This window comes from Hydractinia symbiolongicarpus, chromosome 3, assembly GCF_029227915.1.
Source record: "Hydractinia symbiolongicarpus strain clone_291-10 chromosome 3, HSymV2.1, whole genome shotgun sequence".
NCBI lineage: Eukaryota > Metazoa > Cnidaria > Hydrozoa > Anthoathecata > Hydractiniidae > Hydractinia > Hydractinia symbiolongicarpus.
The window spans coordinates 30,031,634-30,050,522 of NC_079877.1; the positions used below are offsets into that span (position 1 = coordinate 30,031,634).

Consider the following 18,889-nt stretch of genomic DNA (forward strand, 5'->3'; position numbering starts at 1 on the left):
TATTTCCGCTTAACTATTTTGCCTAGAAAAATGCGCGAAAGTTTAAAAAGGATGTATCACAAGTTTCGCTTGCATGCAGGACGGGATCGCTAAAACTGCTTGACTGTGCAGGTAATTCCGCCCACAATCAGGCAAAACTCTCTTAATTGATGAAAAGTCACGGGACGAATGCACTTGCAATGGAATGTGCAGAGCTGGTTGGGTATCAACGTATTATTTTGCGTCACTTACTTATTTGAATTTTTCATACATTTCTGTGATTTTTACATGTCATCTAGTGCTTAAATACGCGTAAATACTATTTTCTCTGCACGCTCGTCGACAATATGTATTAGAAAAACCGGGTAGGATGGCCGAGCGGTCTAAGGCACTGGTTTAAGGCACCAGTCACTTCGGTGGCGCGAGTTTGAATCTCGCTCCTGTCATCTTATATCGCATGACCGGAAATGTCCTCGGACAGAGAACATTGATTACGCTTAAAAACTTCGTCCCCAGACAGACGCATATTTTAGAAAAAGTATAATTAACAAGTCTTTGTCGCATTGGGGAAAAATGTCACTTGTACCACTTGATTTTGCGGAACATTTCGTTTATTTTTCGAAACAGAGATCTAAAGCGTTTAAACGACAGGAGATTTGGATTTACAGCTTGTTAAGAGCGATTGTCCGAATGAAACGTTCTTACAGTCATGTTCAACATATTTCTTGATAGTTGCATAATTTTTAACATTTAACCCACAAGAGTATAATTTTTGGCGTTTCATTATTGTACCCACGCAATGTGAACTTGTCAAAGTTTACTTGTCAACGGACAGACTTAGGACTTCGGATCTTAGGTTAATTGGTTAGAGCAAAAACCTTCCTGCTAATGTCAGCATAAGCCATTTTTGGTTTACTTGAACTTTTTTGGGACGGGGACTTTATAACTTAAAAAGAAGGCAGGATGGCCGAACGGTCTAAGGCGCTGGTTTTAGGCATCAGTCACTTTGGTGGCGCGAGTTCAAATCTCGCTCCTGTCAACTAGTCATACATGTCTGAAAAGTACGTCAGGCAAACATTTTTATTTCCGCTTAACTATTTTGCCTAGAAAAATGCGCGAACGTTTAAAAAGGATGTATCACAAGTTTCGCTTGCATGCAGGACGGGATCGCTAAAACTGCTTGACTGTGCAGGTAAGTCCGCCCACAATCAGGCAAAACTCTCTTAATTGATGAAAAGTCACGGGACGAATGCACTTGCAATGGAATGTGCAGAGCTGGTTAGGTATCAACGTATTAATTTGCGTCACTTACTTATTTGAATTTTTCATACATTTCGGTCATTTTTACATGTCATCTAGTGCTTAAATACGCGTAAATACTATTTTCTCTGCACGCTCGTCGACAATATGTATTAGAAAAACCGGGTAGGATGGCCGAGCGGTCTAATGCACTGGTTTAAGGCACCAGTCACTTCGGTGGCGCGAGTTTGAATCTCGCTCCTGTGATCTTATATCGCATGACCGGAAATGTCCTCGGATAGAGAACATTGATTACGCTTAAAAACTTCGTCCCCAGACAGACGCATATTTTAGAAAAAGTATAATTAACAAGTCTTTGTCGCATTGGGGAAAAGTGTCACTTGTACCACTTGATTTTGCAGAACATTTCGTTTATTTTACGACACAGAGATCTAAAGCGTTTAAACGACATGAGATTTGGATTTACAGCTTGTTAAGAGCGATAGTACGAATGAAACGTTCTTACAGTCATGTTCAACATATTTCTTGATAGTTGCATAATTTTTAACATTTAACCCACAAGAGTATAATTTTTGGCGTTTCATTATTGTACCCACGCAATGTGAACTTGTCAAAGTTTACTTGTCAACGGACAGACTTAGGAATTTGGATCTTAGGTTAAATGCTTAGAGCAAAAACCTTCCTGCTAATGTCAGAATAAGCCATTTTTGGGTTACTTGAACTTTTTGGGGACGGGGACTTTATATCTTAAAAAGTAGGCAGGATGGCCAAGCGGTCTAAGGCGCTGTTTTTAGGCACCAGTCACTTTGGTGGCGCGAGTTCAAATCTCACTCCTGTCAACTAGTCATACATGTCTGAAAAGTACGTCAGGCAAACATTTTTATTTCCGCTTAACTATTTTGCCTAGAAAAATGCGCGAACTTTTAAAAAGGATGTATCACAAGTTTCGCTTGCATGCAGGACGGGATCGCTAAAACTGCTTGACTGTGCAGGTAATTCCGCCCACAATCAGGCAAATCTCTCTTAATTGATGAAAAGTCACGGGACGAATGCACTTGCAATGGAATGTGCAGAGCTGGTTGGGTATCAACGTATTATTTTGCGTCACTTACTTATTTGAATTTTTCATACATTTCTGTCATTTTTACATGTCATCTAGTGCTTAAATACGCGTAAATACTATTTTCTCTGCACGCTCGTCGACAATACGTATTAGAAAAACCGGGTAGGATGGCCGAGCGGTCTAAAGCACTGGTTTAAGGCACCAGTCACTTCGATGGCGCGAGTTTGAATCTCGCTCCTGTCATCTTATATCGCATGACCGGAAATGTCCTCGGATAGAGAACATTGATTACGCTTTAAAACTTCGTCCCCAGACAGACGCATATTTTAGAAAAAGTATAATTAACAAGTCTTTGTCGCATTGGGGAAAAGTGTCACTTGTACCACTTGATTTTGCGGAACATTTCGTTTATTTTACGAAACAGAGATCTAAAGCGTTTAAACGACATGAGATTTGGATTTACAGCTTGTTAAGAGCGATAGTACGAATGAAACGTTCTTACAGTCATGTTCAACATATTTCTTGATAGTTGCATAATTTTTAACATTTAACCCACAAGAGTATAATTTTTGGCGTTTCATTATTGTACCCACGCAATGTGAACTTGTCAAAGTTTACTTGTCAACGGACAGACTTAGGAATTCGGATCTTAGGTTAATTGGTTAGAGCAAAAACCTTCCTGCTAATGTCAGCATAAGCCATTTTTGGGTTACTTGAACTTTTTGGGGACGGGGACTTTATATCTTAAAAAGTAGGCAGGATGGCCAAGCGGTCTAAGGCGCTGGTTTTAGGCACCAGTCACTTTGGTGGCGCGAGTTCAAATCTCACTCCTGTCAACTAGTCATACATGTCTGAAAAGTACGTCAGGCAAACATTTTTATTTCCGCTTAACTATTTTGCCTAGAAAAATGCGCGAACGTTTAAAAAGGATGTATCACAAGTTTCGCTTGCATGCAGGACGGGATCGCTAAAACTGCTTGACTGTGCAGGTAATTCCGCCCACAATCAGGCAAAACTCTCTTAATTGATGAAAAGTCACGGGACGAATGCACTTGCAATGGAATGTGCAGAGCTGGTTGGGTATCAACGTATTATTTTGCGTCACTTACTTATTTGAATTTTTCATACATTTCTGTCATTTTTACATGTCATCTAGTGCTTAAATACGCGTAAATACTATTTTCTCTGCACGCTCGTCGACAATATGTATTAGAAAAACCGGGTAGGATGGCCGAGCGGTCTAAGGCACTGGTTTAAGTCACCAGTCACTTCGGTGGCGCGAGTTTGAATCTCGCTCCTGTCATCTTATATCGCATGACCGGAAATGTCCTCGGACAGAGAACATTGATTACGCTTAAAAACTTCGTCCCCAGACAGACGCATATTTTAGAAAAAGTATAATTAACAAGTCTTTGTCGCATTGGGGAAAAATGTCACTTGTACCACTTGATTTTGCGGAACATTTCGTTTATTTTTCGAAACAGAGATCTAAAGCGTTTAAACGACAGGAGATTTGGATTTACAGCTTGTTAAGAGCGATTGTCCGAATGAAACGTTCTTACAGTCATGTTCAACATATTTCTTGATAGTTCCATAATTTTTAACATTTAACCCACAAGAGTATAATTTTTGGCGTTTCATTATTGTACCCACGCAATGTGAACTTGTCAAAGTTTACTTGTCAACGGACAGACTTACGAATTCGGATCTTAGGTTAATTGGTTAGAGCAAAAACCTTCCTGCTAATGTCAGCATAAGCCATTTTTGGGGTACTTGAACTTTTTGGGGACGGGGACTTTATATCTTAAAAAGTAGGCAAGATGGCCAAGCGGTCTAAGGCGCTGGTTTTAGGCACCAGTCACTTTGGTGGCGCGAGTTCAAATCTCACTCCTGTCAACTAGTCATACATGTCTGAAAAGTACGTCAGGCAAACATTTTTATTTCCGCTTAACTATTTTGCCTAGAAAAATGCGCGAACGTTTAAAAAGGATGTATCACAAGTTTCGCTTGCATGCAGGACGGGATCGCTAAAACTGCTTGACTGTGCAGGTAATTCCGCCCACAATCAGGCAAAACCCTCTTAATTGATGAAAAGTCACGGGACGAATGCACGTGCAATGGAATGTGCAGAGCTGGTTGGGTATCAACGTATTATTTTGCGTCACTTACTTATTTGAATTTTTCATACATTTCTGTCATTTTTACATGTCATCTAGTGCTTAAATACGCGTAAATACTATTTTCTCTGCACGCTCGTCGACAATATGTATTAGAAAAACCGGGTAGGATGGCCGAGCGGTCTAAGGCACTGGTTTAAGGCACCAGTCACTTCGGTGGCGCGAGTTTGAATCTCGCTCCTGTCATCTTATATCGCATGACCGGAAATGTCCTCGGACAGAGAACATTGATTACGCTTAAAAACTTCGTCCCCAGACAGACGCATGTTTTAGAAAAAGTATAATTAACAAGTCTTTGTCGCATTGGGGAAAAATGTCACTTGTACCACTTGATTTTGCGGAACATTTCGTTTATTTTTCGAAACAGAGATCTAAAGCGTTTAAACGACGGGTGATTTGGATTTACAGCTTGTTAAGAGCGATTGTCCGAATGAAACGTTCTTACAGTCATGTTCAACATATTTCTTGATAGTTGCATAATTTTTAACATTTAACCCACAAGAGTATAATTTTTGGCGTTTCATTATTGTACCCACGCAATGTGAACTTGTCAAAGTTTACTTGTCAACGGACAGACTTAGGACTTCGGATCTTAGGTTAATTGGTTAGAGCAAAAACCTTCCTGCTAATGTCAGCATAAGCCATTTTTGATTTACTTGAACTTTTTTGGGACGGGGAATTTATATCTTAAAAAGAAGGCAGGATGGCCGAGCGGTCTAAGGCGCTGGTTTTAGGCACCAGTCACTTTGGTGGCGCGAGTTCAAATCTCGCTCCTGTCAACTAGTCATACATGTCTGAAAAGTACGTCAGGCAAACATTTTTATTTCCGCTTAACTATTTTGCCTAGAAAAATGCGCGAACGTTTACAAAGGATGTATCACAAGTTTCGCTTGCATGCAGGACGGGATCGCTAAAACTGCTTGACTGTGCAGGTAATTCCGCCCACAATCAGGCAAAACTCTCTTAATTGATGAAAAGTCACGGGACGAATGCACTTGCAATGGAATGTGCAGAGCTGGTTGGGTATCAACGTATTATTTTGCGTCACTTACTTATTTGAATTTTTCATACATTTCGGTCATTTTTACATGTCATCTAGTGCTTAAATACGCGTAAATACTATTTTCTCTGCACGCTCGTCGACAATATGTATTAGAAAAACCGGGTAGGATGGCCGAGCGGTCTAAGGCACTGGTTTAAGGCACCAGTCACTTCGGTGGCGCGAGTTTGAATCTCGCTCCTGTCATCTTATATCGCATGACCGGAAATGTCCTCGGACCGAGAACATTGATTACGCTTAAAAACTTCGTCCCCAGACAGACGCATATTTTAGAAAAAGTATAATTAACAAGTCTTTGTCGCATTGGGGAAAAATGTCACTTGTACCACTTGATTTTGCGGAACATTTCGTTTATTTTTCGAAACAGAGATCTAAAGCGTTTAAACGACAGGAGATTTGGATTTACAGCTTGTTAAGAGCGATTGTCCGAATGAAACGTTCTTACAGTCATGTTCAACATATTTCTTGATAGTTGCATAATTTTTAACATTTAACCCACAAGAGTGTAATTTTTGGCGTTTCATTATTGTACCCACGCAATGTGAACTTGTCAAAGTTTACTTGTCAACGGACAGACTTAGGACTTCGGATCTTAGGTTAATTGGTTAGAGCAAAAACCTTCCTGCTAATGTCAGCATAAGCCATTTTTGGTTTACTTGAACTTTTTTGGGACGGGGACTTTATAACTTAAAAAGAAGGCAGGATGGCCGAACGGTCTAAGGCGCTGGTTTTAGGCATCAGTCACTTTGGTGGCGCGAGTTCAAATCTCGCTCCTGTCAACTAGTCATACATGTCTGAAAAGTACGTAAGGCAAACATTTTTATTTCCGCTTAACTGTTTTGCCTAGAAAAATGCGCGAACGTTTAAAAAGGATGTATCACAAGTTTCGCTTGCATGCAGGACGGGATCGTAAAAACTGCTTGACTGTGCAGGTAAGTCCGCCCACAATCAGGCAAAACTCTCTTAATTGATGAAAAGTCACGGGACGAATGCACTTGCAATGGAATGTGCAGAGCTGGTTAGGTATCAACGTATTATTTTGCGTCACTTACTTATTTGAATTTTTCATACATTTCGGTCATTTTTACATGTCATCTAGTGCTTAAATACGCGTAAATACTATTTTCTCTGCACGCTCGTCGACAATATGTATTAGAAAAACCGGGTAGGATGGCCGAGCGGTCTAATGCACTGGTTTAAGGCACCAGTCACTTCGGTGGCGCGACTTTGAATCTCGCTCCTGTCATCTTATATCGCATGACCGGAAATGTCCTCGGATAGAGAACATTGATTACGCTTTAAAACTTCGTCCCCAGACAGACGCATATTTTAGAAAAAGTATAATTAACAAGTCTTTGTCGCATTGGGGAAAAGTGTCACTTGTACCACTTGAGTTTGCGGAACATTTCGTTTATTTTACGAAACAGAGATCTAAAGCGTTTAAACGACATGAGATTTTGATTTACAGCTTGTTAAGAGCGATAGTACGAATGAAACGTTCTTATAGTCATGTTCAACATATTTCTTGATAGTTGCATAATTTTTAACATTTAACCCACAAGAGTATAATTTTTGGCGTTTCATTATTGTACCCACGCAATGTGAACTTGTCAAAGTTTACTTGTCAACGGACAGACTTAGGAATTCGGATCTTAGGTTAATTGGTTAGAGCAAAAACCTTCCTGCTAATGTCAGCATAAGCCATTTTTGGGGTACTTGAACTTTTTGGGGACGGGGACTTTATATCTTAAAAAGTAGGCAAGATGGCCAAGCGGTCTAAGGCGCTGGTTTTAGGCACCAGTCACTTTGGTGGCGCGAGTTCAAATCTCACTCCTGTCAACTAGTCATACATGTCTGAAAAGTACGTCAGGCAAACATTTTTATTTCCGCTTAACTATTTTGCCTAGAAAAATGCGCGAACGTTTAAAAAGGATGTATCACAAGTTTCGCTTGCATGCAGGACGGGATCGCTAAAACTGCTTGACTGTGCAGGTAATTCCGCCCACAATCAGGCAAAACTCTCTTAATTGATGAAAAGTCACGGGACGAATGCACGTGCAATGGAATGTGCAGAGCTGGTTGGGTATCAACGTATTATTTTGCGTCACTTACTTATTTGAATTTTTCATACATTTCTGTCATTTTTACATGTCATCTAGTGCTTAAATACGCGTAAATACTATTTTCTCTGCACGCTCGTCGACAATATGTATTAGAAAAACCGGGTAGGATGGCCGAGCGGTCTAAGGCACTGGTTTAAGGCACCAGTCACTTCGGTGGCGCGAGTTTGAATCTCGCTCCTGTCATCTTATATCGCATGACCGGAAATGTCCTCGGACAGAGAACATTGATTACGCTTAAAAACTTCGTCCCCAGACAGACGCATATTTTAGAAAAAGTATAATTAACAAGTCTTTGTCGCATTGGGGAAAAATGTCACTTGTACCACTTGATTTTGCGGAACATTTCGTTTATTTTTCGAAACAGAGATCTAAAGCGTTTAAACGACGGGAGATTTGGATTTACAGCTTGTTAAGAGCGATTGTCCGAATGAAACGTTCTTACAGTCATGTTCAACATATTTCTTGATAGTTGCATAATTTTTAACATTTAACCCACAAGAGTATAATTTTTGGCGTTTCATTATTGTACCCACGCAATGTGAACTTGTCAAAGTTTACTTGTCAACGGACAGACTTAGGACTTCGGATCTTAGGTTAATTGGTTAGAGCAAAAACCTTCCTGCTAATGTCAGCATAAGCCATTTTTGATTTACTTGAACTTTTTTGGGACGGGGACTTTATATCTTAAAAATAAGGCAGGATGGCCGAGCGGTCTAAGGCGCTGGTTTTAGGCACCAGTCACTTTGGTGGCGCGAGTTCAAATCTCGCTCCTGTCAACTAGTCATACATGCCTGAAAAGTACGTCAGGCAAACATTTTTATTTCCGCTTAACTATTTTGCCTAGAAAAATGCGCGAACGTTTAAAAAGGATGTATCACAAGTTTCGCTTGCATGCAGGACGGGATCGCTAAAACTGCTTGACTGTGCAGGTAATTCCGCCCACAATCAGGCAAAACTCTCTTAATTGATGAAAAGTCACGGGACGAATGCACTTGCAATGGAATGTGCAGAGCTGGTTGGGTATCAACGTATTATTTTGCGTCACTTACTTATTTGAATTTTTCATACATTTCGGTCATTTTTACATGTCATCTAGTGCTTAAATACGCGTAAATACTATTTTCTCTGCACGCTCGTCGACAATATGTATTAGAAAAACCGGGTAGGATGGCCGAGCGGTCTAAGGCACTGGTTTAAGGCACCAGTCACTTCGGTGGCGCGAGTTTGAATCTCGCTCCTGTCATCTTATATCGCATGACCGGAAATGTCCTCGGACAGAGAACATTGATTACGCCTAAAAACTTCGTCCCCAGACAGACGCATATTTTAGAAAAAGTATAATTAACAAGTCTTTGTCGCATTGGGGAAAAATGTCACTTGTACCACTTGATTTTGCGGAACATTTCGTTTATTTTTCGAAACAGAGATCTAAAGCGTTTAAACGACAGGAGATTTGGATTAACAGCTTGTTAAGAGCGATTGTCCGAATGAAACGTTCTTACAGTCATGTTCAACATATTTCTTGATAGTTGCATAATTTTTAACATTTAACCCACAAGAGTATAATTTTTGGCGTTTCATTATTGTACCCACGCAATGTGAACTTGTCAAAGTTTACTTGTCAACGGACAGACTTAGGACTTCGGATCTTAGGTTAATTGGTTAGACCAAAAACCTTCCTGCTAATGTCAGCATAAGCCATTTTTGGTTTACTTGAACTTATTTGGGAAGGGGACTTTATATCTTAAAAAGAAGGCAGGATGGCCGAGCGGTCTAAGGCGCTGGTTTTAGGCACCAGTCACTTTGGTGGCGCGAGTTCAAATCTCGCTCCTGTCAACTAGTCATACATGTCTGAAAAGTACGTCAGGCAAACATTTTTATTTCCGCTTAACTATTTTGCCTAGAAAAATGCGCGAACGTTTAAAAAGGATGTATCACAAGTTTCGCTTGCATGCAGGACGGGATCGCTAAAACTGCTTGACTGTGCAGGTAATTCCGCCCACAATCAGGCAAAACTCTCTTAATTGATGAAAAGTCACGGGACGAATGCACTTGCAATGGAATGTGCAGAGCTGGTTGGGTATCAACGTATTATTTTGCGTCACTTACTTATTTGAATTTTTCATACATTTCTGTCATTTTTACATGTCATCTAGTGCTTAAATACGCGTAAATACTATTTTCTCTGCACGCTCGTCGACATTATGTATTTGAAAAACCGGGCAGGATGGCCGAGCGGTCTAAGGCGCTGGTTTAAGGCACCAGTCACTTCGGTGGCGCGAGTTTGAATCTCGCTCCTGTCATCTTATATCGCATGACCGGAAATGTCCTCGGACAGAGAATATTGATTACGCTTAAAAACTTCGTGCCCAGAAAGACGCAAATTTTAGAAAAAGTAAAATTAACAAGTTTTTGTCGCATTGGGGAAAAATGTCACTTGTACCACTTGATTTTGCGGAACATTTCGTTTATTTTACGAAACAGAGATCTAAAGCGTTTAAACGACAGGAGATTTGGATTTACAGCTTGTTAAGAGCGATTGTCCGAATGAAACGTTCTTACAGTCATGTTCAACATATTTCTTGATAATTGCATAATTTTTAACATTTAACCCACAAGAGTATAATTTTTGGCGTTTCATTATTGTACCCACGCAATGTGAACTTGTCAAAGTTTACTTGTCAACGGACAGACTTAGGACTTCGGATCTTAGGTTAATTGGTTAGAGCAAAAACCTTCCTGCTAATGTCAGCATAAGCCATTTTTGGTTTACTTGAACTTTTTTGGGACGGGGACTTTATAACTTAAAAAGAAGGCAGGATGGCCGAACGGTCTAAGGCGCTGGTTTTAGGCATCAGTCACTTTGGTGGCGCGAGTTCAAATCTCGCTCCTGTCAACTAGTCATACATGTCTGAAAAGTACGTCAGGCAAACATTTTTATTTCCGCTTAACTATTTTGCCTAGAAAAATGCGCGAACGTTTAAAAAGGATGTATCACAAGTTTCGCTTGCATGCAGGACGGGATCGCTAAAACTGCTTGACTGTGCAGGTAAGTCCGCCCACAATCAGGCAAAACTCTCTTAATTGATGAAAAGTCACGGGACGAATGCACTTGCAATGGAATGTGCAGAGCTGGTTAGGTATCAACGTATTATTTTGCGTCACTTACTTATTTGAATTTTTCATACATTTCGGTCATTTTTACATGTCATCTAGTGCTTAAATACGCGTAAATACTATTTTCTCTGCACGCTCGTCGACAATATGTATTAGAAAAACCGGGTAGGATGGCCGAGCGGTCTAATGCACTGGTTTAAGGCACCAGTCACTTCGGTGGCGCGAGTTTGAATCTCGCTCCTGTGATCTTATATCGCATGACCGGAAATGTCCTCGGATAGAGAACATTGATTACGCTTAAAAACTTCGTCCCCAGACAGACGCATATTTTAGAAAAAGTATAATTAACAAGTCTTTGTCGCATTGGGGAAAAGTGTCACTTGTACCACTTGATTTTGCAGAACATTTCGTTTATTTTACGAAACAGAGATCTAAAGCGTTTAAACGACATGAGATTTGGATTTACAGCTTGTTAAGAGCGATAGTACGAATGAAACGTTCTTACAGTCATGTTCAACATATTTCTTGATAGTTGCATAATTTTTAACATTTAACCCACAAGAGTATAATTTTTGGCGTTTCATTATTGTACCCACGCAATGTGAACTTGTCAAAGTTTACTTGTCAACGGACAGACTTAGGAATTTGGATCTTAGGTTAAATGGTTAGAGCAAAAACCTTCCTGCTAATGTCAGAATAAGCCATTTTTGGGTTACTTGAACTTTTTGGGGACGGGGACTTTATATCTTAAAAAGTAGGCAGGATGGCCAAGCGGTCTAAGGCGCTGTTTTTAGGCACCAGTCACTTTGGTGGCGCGAGTTCAAATCTCACTCCTGTCAACTAGTCATACATGTCTGAAAAGTACGTCAGGCAAACATTTTTATTTCCGCTTAACTATTTTGCCTAGAAAAATGCGCGAACGTTTAAAAAGGATGTATCACAAGTTTCGCTTGCATGCAGGACGGGATCGCTAAAACTGCTTGACTGTGCAGGTAATTCCGCCCACAATCAGGCAAATCTCTCTTAATTGATGAAAAGTCACGGGACGAATGCACTTGCAATGGAATGTGCAGAGCTGGTTGGGTATCAACGTATTATTTTGCGTCACTTACTTATTTGAATTTTTCATACATTTCTGTCATTTTTACATGTCATCTAGTGCTTAAATACGCGTAAATACTATTTTCTCTGCACGCTCGTCGACAATACGTATTAGAAAAACCGGGTAGGATGGCCGAGCGGTCTAAAGCACTGGTTTAAGGCACCAGTCACTTCGATGGCGCGAGTTTGAATCTCGCTCCTGTCATCTTATATCGCATGACCGGAAATGTCCTCGGATAGAGAACATTGATTAGGCTTTAAAACTTCGTCCCCAGACAGACGCATATTTTAGAAAAAGTATAATTAACAAGTCTTTGTCGCATTGGGGAAAAGTGTCACTTGTACCACTTGATTTTGCGGAACATTTCGTTTATTTTACGAAACAGAGATCTAAAGCGTTTAAACGACATGAGATTTGGATTTACAGCTTGTTAAGAGCGATAGTACGAATGAAACGTTCTTACAGTCATGTTCAACATATTTCTTGATAGTTGCATAATTTTTAACATTTAACCCACAAGAGTATAATTTTTGGCGTTTCATTATTGTACCCACGCAATGTGAACTTGTCAAAGTTTACTTGTCAACGGACAGACTTAGGAATTCGGATCTTAGGTTAATTGGTTAGAGCAAAAACCTTCCTGCTAATGTCAGCATAAGCCATTTTTGGGTTACTTGAACTTTTTGGGGACGGGGACTTTATATCTTAAAAAGTAGGCAGGATGGCCAAGCGGTCTAAGGCGCTGGTTTTAGGCACCAGTCACTTTGGTGGCGCGAGTTCAAATCTCACTCCTGTCAACTAGTCATACATGTCTGAAAAGTACGTCAGGCAAACATTTTTATTTCCGCTTAACTATTTTGCCTAGAAAAATGCGCGAACGTTTAAAAAGGATGTATCACAAGTTTCGCTTGCATGCAGGACGGGATCGCTAAAACTGCTTGACTGTGCAGGTAATTCCGCCCACAATCAGGCAAAACTCTCTTAATTGATGAAAAGTCACGGGACGAATGCACTTGCAATGGAATGTGCAGAGCTGGTTGGGTATCAACGTATTATTTTGCGTCACTTACTTATTTGAATTTTTCATACATTTCTGTCATTTTTACATGTCATCTAGTGCTTAAATACGCGTAAATACTATTTTCTCTGCACGCTCGTCGACAATATGTATTAGAAAAACCGGGTAGGATGGCCGAGCGGTCTAAGGCACTGGTTTAAGGCACCAGTCACTTCGGTGGCGCGAGTTTGAATCTCGCTCCTGTCATCTTATATCGCATGACCGGAAATGTCCTCGGACAGAGAACATTGATTACGCCTAAAAACTTCGTCCCCAGACAGACGCATATTTTAGAAAAAGTATAATTAACAAGTCTTTGTCGCATTGGGGAAAAATGTCACTTGTACCACTTGATTTTGCGGAACATTTCGTTTATTTTTCGAAACAGAGATCTAAAGCGTTTAAACGACAGGAGATTTGGATTTACAGCTTGTTAAGAGCGATTGTCCGAATGAAACGTTCTTACAGTCATGTTCAACATATTTCTTGATAGTTGCATAATTTTTAACATTTAACCCACAAGAGTATAATTTTTGGCGTTTCATTATTGTACCCACGCAATGTGAACTTGTCAAAGTTTACTTGTCAACGGACAGACTTACGAATTCGGATCTTAGGTTAATTGGTTAGAGCAAAAACCTTCCTGCTAATGTCAGCATAAGCCATTTTTGGGGTACTTGAACTTTTTGGGGACGGGGACTTTATATCTTAAAAAGTAGGCAAGATGGCCAAGCGGTCTAAGGCGCTGGTTTTAGGCACCAGTCACTTTGGTGGCGCGAGTTCAAATCTCACTCCTGTCAACTAGTCATACATGTCTGAAAAGTACGTCAGGCAAACATTTTTATTTCCGCTTAACTATTTTGCCTAGAAAAATGCGCGAACGTTTAAAAAGGATGTATCACAAGTTTTGCTTGCATGCAGGACGGGATCGCTAAAACTGCTTGACTGTGCAGGTAATTCCGCCCACAATCAGGCAAAACCCTCTTAATTGATGAAAAGTCACGGGACGAATGCACGTGCAATGGAATGTGCAGAGCTGGTTGGGTATCAACGTATTATTTTGCGTCACTTACTTATTTGAATTTTTCATACATTTCTGTCATTTTTACATGTCATCTAGTGCTTAAATACGCGTAAATACTATTTTCTCTGCACGCTCGTCGACAATATGTATTAGAAAAACCGGGTAGGATGGCCGAGCGGTCTAAGGCACTGGTTTAAGGCACCAGTCACTTCGGTGGCGCGAGTTTGAATCTCGCTCCTGTCATCTTATATCGCATGACCGGAAATGTCCTCGGACAGAGAACATTGATTACGCTTAAAAACTTCGTCCCCAGACAGACGCATGTTTTAGAAAAAGTATAATTAACAAGTCTTTGTCGCATTGGGGAAAAATGTCACTTGTACCACTTGATTTTGCGGAACATTTCGTTTATTTTTCGAAACAGAGATCTAAAGCGTTTAAACGACGGGTGATTTGGATTTACAGCTTGTTAAGAGCGATTGTCCGAATGAAACGTTCTTACAGTCATGTTCAACATATTTCTTGATAGTTGCATAATTTTTAACATTTAACCCACAAGAGTATAATTTTTGGCGTTTCATTATTGTACCCACGCAATGTGAACTTGTCAAAGTTTACTTGTCAACGGACAGACTTACGAATTCGGATCTTAGGTTAATTGGTTAGAGCAAAAACCTTCCTGCTAATGTCAGCATAAGCCATTTTTGGGGTACTTGAACTTTTTGGGGACGGGGACTTTATATCTTAAAAAGTAGGCAAGATGGCCAAGCGGTCTAAGGCGCTGGTTTTAGGCACCAGTCACTTTGGTGGCGCGAGTTCAAATCTCACTCCTGTCAACTAGTCATACATGTCTGAAAAGTACGTCAGGCAAACATTTTTATTTCCGCTTAACTATTTTGCCTAGAAAAATGCGCGAACGTTTAAAAAGGATGTATCACAAGTTTTGCTTGCATGCAGGACGGGATCGCTAAAACTGCTTGACTGTGCAGGTAATTCCGCCCACAATCAGGCAAAACCCTCTTAATTGATGAAAAGTCACGGGACGAATGCACGTGCAATGGAATGTGCAGAGCTGGTTGGGTATCAACGTATTATTTTGCGTCACTTACTTATTTGAATTTTTCATACATTTCTGTCATTTTTACATGTCATCTAGTGCTTAAATACGCGTAAATACTATTTTCTCTGCACGCTCGTCGACAATATGTATTAGAAAAACCGGGTAGGATGGCCGAGCGGTCTAAGGCACTGGTTTAAGGCACCAGTCACTTCGGTGGCGCGAGTTTGAATCTCGCTCCTGTCATCTTATATCGCATGACCGGAAATGTCCTCGGACAGAGAACATTGATTACGCTTAAAAACTTCGTCCCCAGACAGACGCATGTTTTAGAAAAAGTATAATTAACAAGTCTTTGTCGCATTGGGGAAAAATGTCACTTGTACCACTTGATTTTGCGGAACATTTCGTTTATTTTTCGAAACAGAGATCTAAAGCGTTTAAACGACGGGTGATTTGGATTTACAGCTTGTTAAGAGCGATTGTCCGAATGAAACGTTCTTACAGTCATGTTCAACATATTTCTTGATAGTTGCATAATTTTTAACATTTAACCCACAAGAGTATAATTTTTGGCGTTTCATTATTGTACCCACGCAATGTGAACTTGTCAAAGTTTACTTGTCAACGGACAGACTTACGAATTCGGATCTTAGGTTAATTGGTTAGAGCAAAAACCTTCCTGCTAATGTCAGCATAAGCCATTTTTGGGGTACTTGAACTTTTTGGGGACGGGGACTTTATATCTTAAAAAGTAGGCAAGATGGCCAAGCGGTCTAAGGCGCTGGTTTTAGGCACCAGTCACTTTGGTGGCGCGAGTTCAAATCTCACTCCTGTCAACTAGTCATACATGTCTGAAAAGTACGTCAGGCAAACATTTTTATTTCCGCTTAACTATTTTGCCTAGAAAAATGCGCGAACGTTTAAAAAGGATGTATCACAAGTTTTGCTTGCATGCAGGACGGGATCGCTAAAACTGCTTGACTGTGCAGGTAATTCCGCCCACAATCAGGCAAAACCCTCTTAATTGATGAAAAGTCACGGGACGAATGCACGTGCAATGGAATGTGCAGAGCTGGTTGGGTATCAACGTATTATTTTGCGTCACTTACTTATTTGAATTTTTCATACATTTCTGTCATTTTTACATGTCATCTAGTGCTTAAATACGCGTAAATACTATTTTCTCTGCACGCTCGTCGACAATATGTATTAGAAAAACCGGGTAGGATGGCCGAGCGGTCTAAGGCACTGGTTTAAGGCACCAGTCACTTCGGTGGCGCGAGTTTGAATCTCGCTCCTGTCATCTTATATCGCATGACCGGAAATGTCCTCGGACAGAGAACATTGATTACGCTTAAAAACTTCGTCCCCAGACAGACGCATGTTTTAGAAAAAGTATAATTAACAAGTCTTTGTCGCATTGGGGAAAAATGTCACTTGTACCACTTGATTTTGCGGAACATTTCGTTTATTTTTCGAAACAGAGATCTAAAGCGTTTAAACGACGGGTGATTTGGATTTACAGCTTGTTAAGAGCGATTGTCCGAATGAAACGTTCTTACAGTCATGTTCAACATATTTCTTGATAGTTGCATAATTTTTAACATTTAACCCACAAGAGTATAATTTTTGGCGTTTCATTATTGTACCCACGCAATGTGAACTTGTCAAAGTTTACTTGTCAACGGACAGACTTAGGACTTCGGATCTTAGGTTAATTGGTTAGAGCAAAAACCTTCCTGCTAATGTCAGCATAAGCCATTTTTGATTTACTTGAACTTTTTTGGGACGGGGACTTTATATCTTAAAAAGAAGGCAGGATGGCCGAGCGGTCTAAGGCGCTGGTTTTAGGCACCAGTCACTTTGGTGGCGCGAGTTCAAATCTCGCTCCTGTCAACTAGTCATACATGTCTGAAAAGTACGTCAGGCAAACATTTTTATTTCCGCTTAACTATTTTGCCTAGAAAAATGCGCGAACGTTTACAAAGGATGTATCACAAGTTTCGCTTGCATGCAGGACGGGATCGCTAAAACTGCTTGACTGTGCAGGTAATTCCGCCCACAATCAGGCAAAACTCTCTTAATTGATGAAAAGTCACGGGACGAATGCACTTGCAATGGAATGTGCAGAGCTGGTTGGGTATCAACGTATTATTTTGCGTCACTTACTTATTTGAATTTTTCATACATTTCGGTCATTTTTACATGTCATCTAGTGCTTAAATACGCGTAAATACTATTTTCTCTGCACGCTCGTCGACAATATGTATTAGAAAAACCGGGTAGGATGGCCGAGCGGTCTAAGGCACTGGTTTAAGGCACCAGTCACTTCGGTGGCGCGAGTTTGAATCTCGCTCCTGTCATCTTATATCGCATGACCGGAAATGTCCTCGGACCGAGAACATTGATTACGCTTAAAAACTTCGTCCCCAGACAGACGCATATTTTAGAAAAAGTATAATTAACAAGTCTTTGTCGCATTGGGGAAAAATGTCACTTGTACCACTTGATTTTGCGGAACATTTCGTTTATTTTTGGAAACAGAGATCTAAAGCGTTTAAACGACAGGAGATTTGGATTTACAGCTTGTTAAGAGCGATTGTCCGAATGAAACGTTCTTACAGTCATGTTCAACATATTTCTTGATAGTTGCATAATTTTTAACATTTAACCCACAAGAGTATAATTTTTGGCGTTTCATTATTGTACCCACGCAATGTGAACTTGTCAAAGTTTACTTGTCAACGGACAGACTTAGGACTTCGGATCTTAGGTTAATTGGTTAGAGCAAAAACCTTCCTGCTAATGTCAGCATAAGCCATTTTTGGTTTACTTGAACTTTTTTGGGACGGGGACTTTATAACTTAAAAAGAAGGCAGGATGGCCGAACGGTCTAAGGCGCTGGTTTTAGGCATCAGTCACTTTGGTGGCGCGAGTTCAAATCTCGCTCCTGTCAACTAGTCATACATGTCTGAAAAGTACGTAAGGCAAACATTTTTATTTCCGCTTAACTGTTTTGCCTAGAAAAATGCGCGAACGTTTAAAAAAGATGTATCACAAGTTTCGCTTGCATGCAGGACGGGATCGTAAAAACTGCTTGACTGTGCAGGTAAGTCCGCCCACAATCAGGCAAAACTCTCTTAATTGATGAAAAGTCACGGGACGAATGCACTTGCAATGGAATGTGCAGAGCTGGTTGGGTATCAACGTATTATTTTGCGTCACTTACTTATTTGAATTTTTCATACATTTCGGTCATTTTTACATGTCATCTAGTGCTTAAATACGCGTAAATACTATTTTCTCTGCACGCTCGTCGACAATATGTATTAGAAAAACCGGGTAGGATGGCCGAGCGGTCTAAGGCACTGGTTTAAGGCACCAGTCACTTCGGTGGCGCGAGTTTGAATCTCGCTCCTGTCATCTTATATCGCATGACCGGAAATGTCCTCGGACAGAGAACATTGATTACGCCTAAAAACTTCGTCCCCAGACAGACGCATATTTTAGAAAAAGTATAATTAACAAGTCTTTGTCGCATTGGGGAAAAATGTCACTTGTACCACTTGATTTTGCGGAACATTTCGTTTATTTTTCGAAACAGAGATCTAAAGCGTTTAAACGACAGGAGATTTGGATTAACAGCTTGTTAAGAGCGATTGTCCGAATGAAACGTTCTTACAGTCATGTTCAACATATTTCTTGATAGTTGCATAATTTTTAACATTTAACCCACAAGAGTATAATTTTTGGCGTTTCATTATTGTACCCACGCAATGTGAACTTGTCAAAGTTTACTTGTCAACGGACAGACTTACGACTTCGGATCTTAGGTTAATTGGTTAGACCAAAAACCTTCCTGCTAAT

The 18,889-nt window shown here is 40.3% G+C and overlaps 22 non-coding genes across 22 annotated transcripts; all 22 read left to right on the plus strand.

The window, feature by feature from the left end:
• Positions 1–343: 343 nt before the first annotated feature.
• On the plus strand, positions 344–425 carry Trnal-aag (transfer RNA leucine (anticodon AAG)). Its single transcript has one exon. It is a non-coding gene; the product is annotated as a tRNA-Leu (tRNA).
• A 511-nt stretch (positions 426–936) lies between these two features.
• On the plus strand, positions 937–1,018 carry Trnal-uag (transfer RNA leucine (anticodon UAG)). The gene has a single exon. It is a non-coding gene; the product is annotated as a tRNA-Leu (tRNA).
• A 2,038-nt stretch (positions 1,019–3,056) lies between these two features.
• Trnal-uag (transfer RNA leucine (anticodon UAG)) lies at positions 3,057–3,138 on the plus strand. Its single transcript has one exon. It is a non-coding gene; the product is annotated as a tRNA-Leu (tRNA).
• A 1,445-nt stretch (positions 3,139–4,583) lies between these two features.
• On the plus strand, positions 4,584–4,665 carry Trnal-aag (transfer RNA leucine (anticodon AAG)). Its single transcript has one exon. It is a non-coding gene; the product is annotated as a tRNA-Leu (tRNA).
• A 511-nt stretch (positions 4,666–5,176) lies between these two features.
• Trnal-uag (transfer RNA leucine (anticodon UAG)) lies at positions 5,177–5,258 on the plus strand. Its single transcript has one exon. It is a non-coding gene; the product is annotated as a tRNA-Leu (tRNA).
• Positions 5,259–5,643: 385 nt separating this feature from the next.
• Trnal-aag (transfer RNA leucine (anticodon AAG)) lies at positions 5,644–5,725 on the plus strand. The gene has a single exon. It is a non-coding gene; the product is annotated as a tRNA-Leu (tRNA).
• A 511-nt stretch (positions 5,726–6,236) lies between these two features.
• Positions 6,237–6,318, plus strand: Trnal-uag (transfer RNA leucine (anticodon UAG)). The gene has a single exon. It is a non-coding gene; the product is annotated as a tRNA-Leu (tRNA).
• Positions 6,319–7,763: 1,445 nt separating this feature from the next.
• Trnal-aag (transfer RNA leucine (anticodon AAG)) lies at positions 7,764–7,845 on the plus strand. Its single transcript has one exon. It is a non-coding gene; the product is annotated as a tRNA-Leu (tRNA).
• Positions 7,846–8,356: 511 nt separating this feature from the next.
• Positions 8,357–8,438, plus strand: Trnal-uag (transfer RNA leucine (anticodon UAG)). Its single transcript has one exon. It is a non-coding gene; the product is annotated as a tRNA-Leu (tRNA).
• A 385-nt stretch (positions 8,439–8,823) lies between these two features.
• Positions 8,824–8,905, plus strand: Trnal-aag (transfer RNA leucine (anticodon AAG)). The gene has a single exon. It is a non-coding gene; the product is annotated as a tRNA-Leu (tRNA).
• A 511-nt stretch (positions 8,906–9,416) lies between these two features.
• Positions 9,417–9,498, plus strand: Trnal-uag (transfer RNA leucine (anticodon UAG)). Its single transcript has one exon. It is a non-coding gene; the product is annotated as a tRNA-Leu (tRNA).
• Positions 9,499–9,883: 385 nt separating this feature from the next.
• Positions 9,884–9,965, plus strand: Trnal-aag (transfer RNA leucine (anticodon AAG)). Its single transcript has one exon. It is a non-coding gene; the product is annotated as a tRNA-Leu (tRNA).
• Positions 9,966–10,476: 511 nt separating this feature from the next.
• On the plus strand, positions 10,477–10,558 carry Trnal-uag (transfer RNA leucine (anticodon UAG)). Its single transcript has one exon. It is a non-coding gene; the product is annotated as a tRNA-Leu (tRNA).
• Positions 10,559–12,596: 2,038 nt separating this feature from the next.
• Positions 12,597–12,678, plus strand: Trnal-uag (transfer RNA leucine (anticodon UAG)). Its single transcript has one exon. It is a non-coding gene; the product is annotated as a tRNA-Leu (tRNA).
• A 385-nt stretch (positions 12,679–13,063) lies between these two features.
• Positions 13,064–13,145, plus strand: Trnal-aag (transfer RNA leucine (anticodon AAG)). Its single transcript has one exon. It is a non-coding gene; the product is annotated as a tRNA-Leu (tRNA).
• A 978-nt stretch (positions 13,146–14,123) lies between these two features.
• Trnal-aag (transfer RNA leucine (anticodon AAG)) lies at positions 14,124–14,205 on the plus strand. Its single transcript has one exon. It is a non-coding gene; the product is annotated as a tRNA-Leu (tRNA).
• A 978-nt stretch (positions 14,206–15,183) lies between these two features.
• Trnal-aag (transfer RNA leucine (anticodon AAG)) lies at positions 15,184–15,265 on the plus strand. The gene has a single exon. It is a non-coding gene; the product is annotated as a tRNA-Leu (tRNA).
• A 978-nt stretch (positions 15,266–16,243) lies between these two features.
• On the plus strand, positions 16,244–16,325 carry Trnal-aag (transfer RNA leucine (anticodon AAG)). The gene has a single exon. It is a non-coding gene; the product is annotated as a tRNA-Leu (tRNA).
• A 511-nt stretch (positions 16,326–16,836) lies between these two features.
• Trnal-uag (transfer RNA leucine (anticodon UAG)) lies at positions 16,837–16,918 on the plus strand. Its single transcript has one exon. It is a non-coding gene; the product is annotated as a tRNA-Leu (tRNA).
• A 385-nt stretch (positions 16,919–17,303) lies between these two features.
• Trnal-aag (transfer RNA leucine (anticodon AAG)) lies at positions 17,304–17,385 on the plus strand. The gene has a single exon. It is a non-coding gene; the product is annotated as a tRNA-Leu (tRNA).
• A 511-nt stretch (positions 17,386–17,896) lies between these two features.
• Trnal-uag (transfer RNA leucine (anticodon UAG)) lies at positions 17,897–17,978 on the plus strand. Its single transcript has one exon. It is a non-coding gene; the product is annotated as a tRNA-Leu (tRNA).
• A 385-nt stretch (positions 17,979–18,363) lies between these two features.
• Trnal-aag (transfer RNA leucine (anticodon AAG)) lies at positions 18,364–18,445 on the plus strand. Its single transcript has one exon. It is a non-coding gene; the product is annotated as a tRNA-Leu (tRNA).
• Positions 18,446–18,889: the final 444 nt, after the last annotated feature.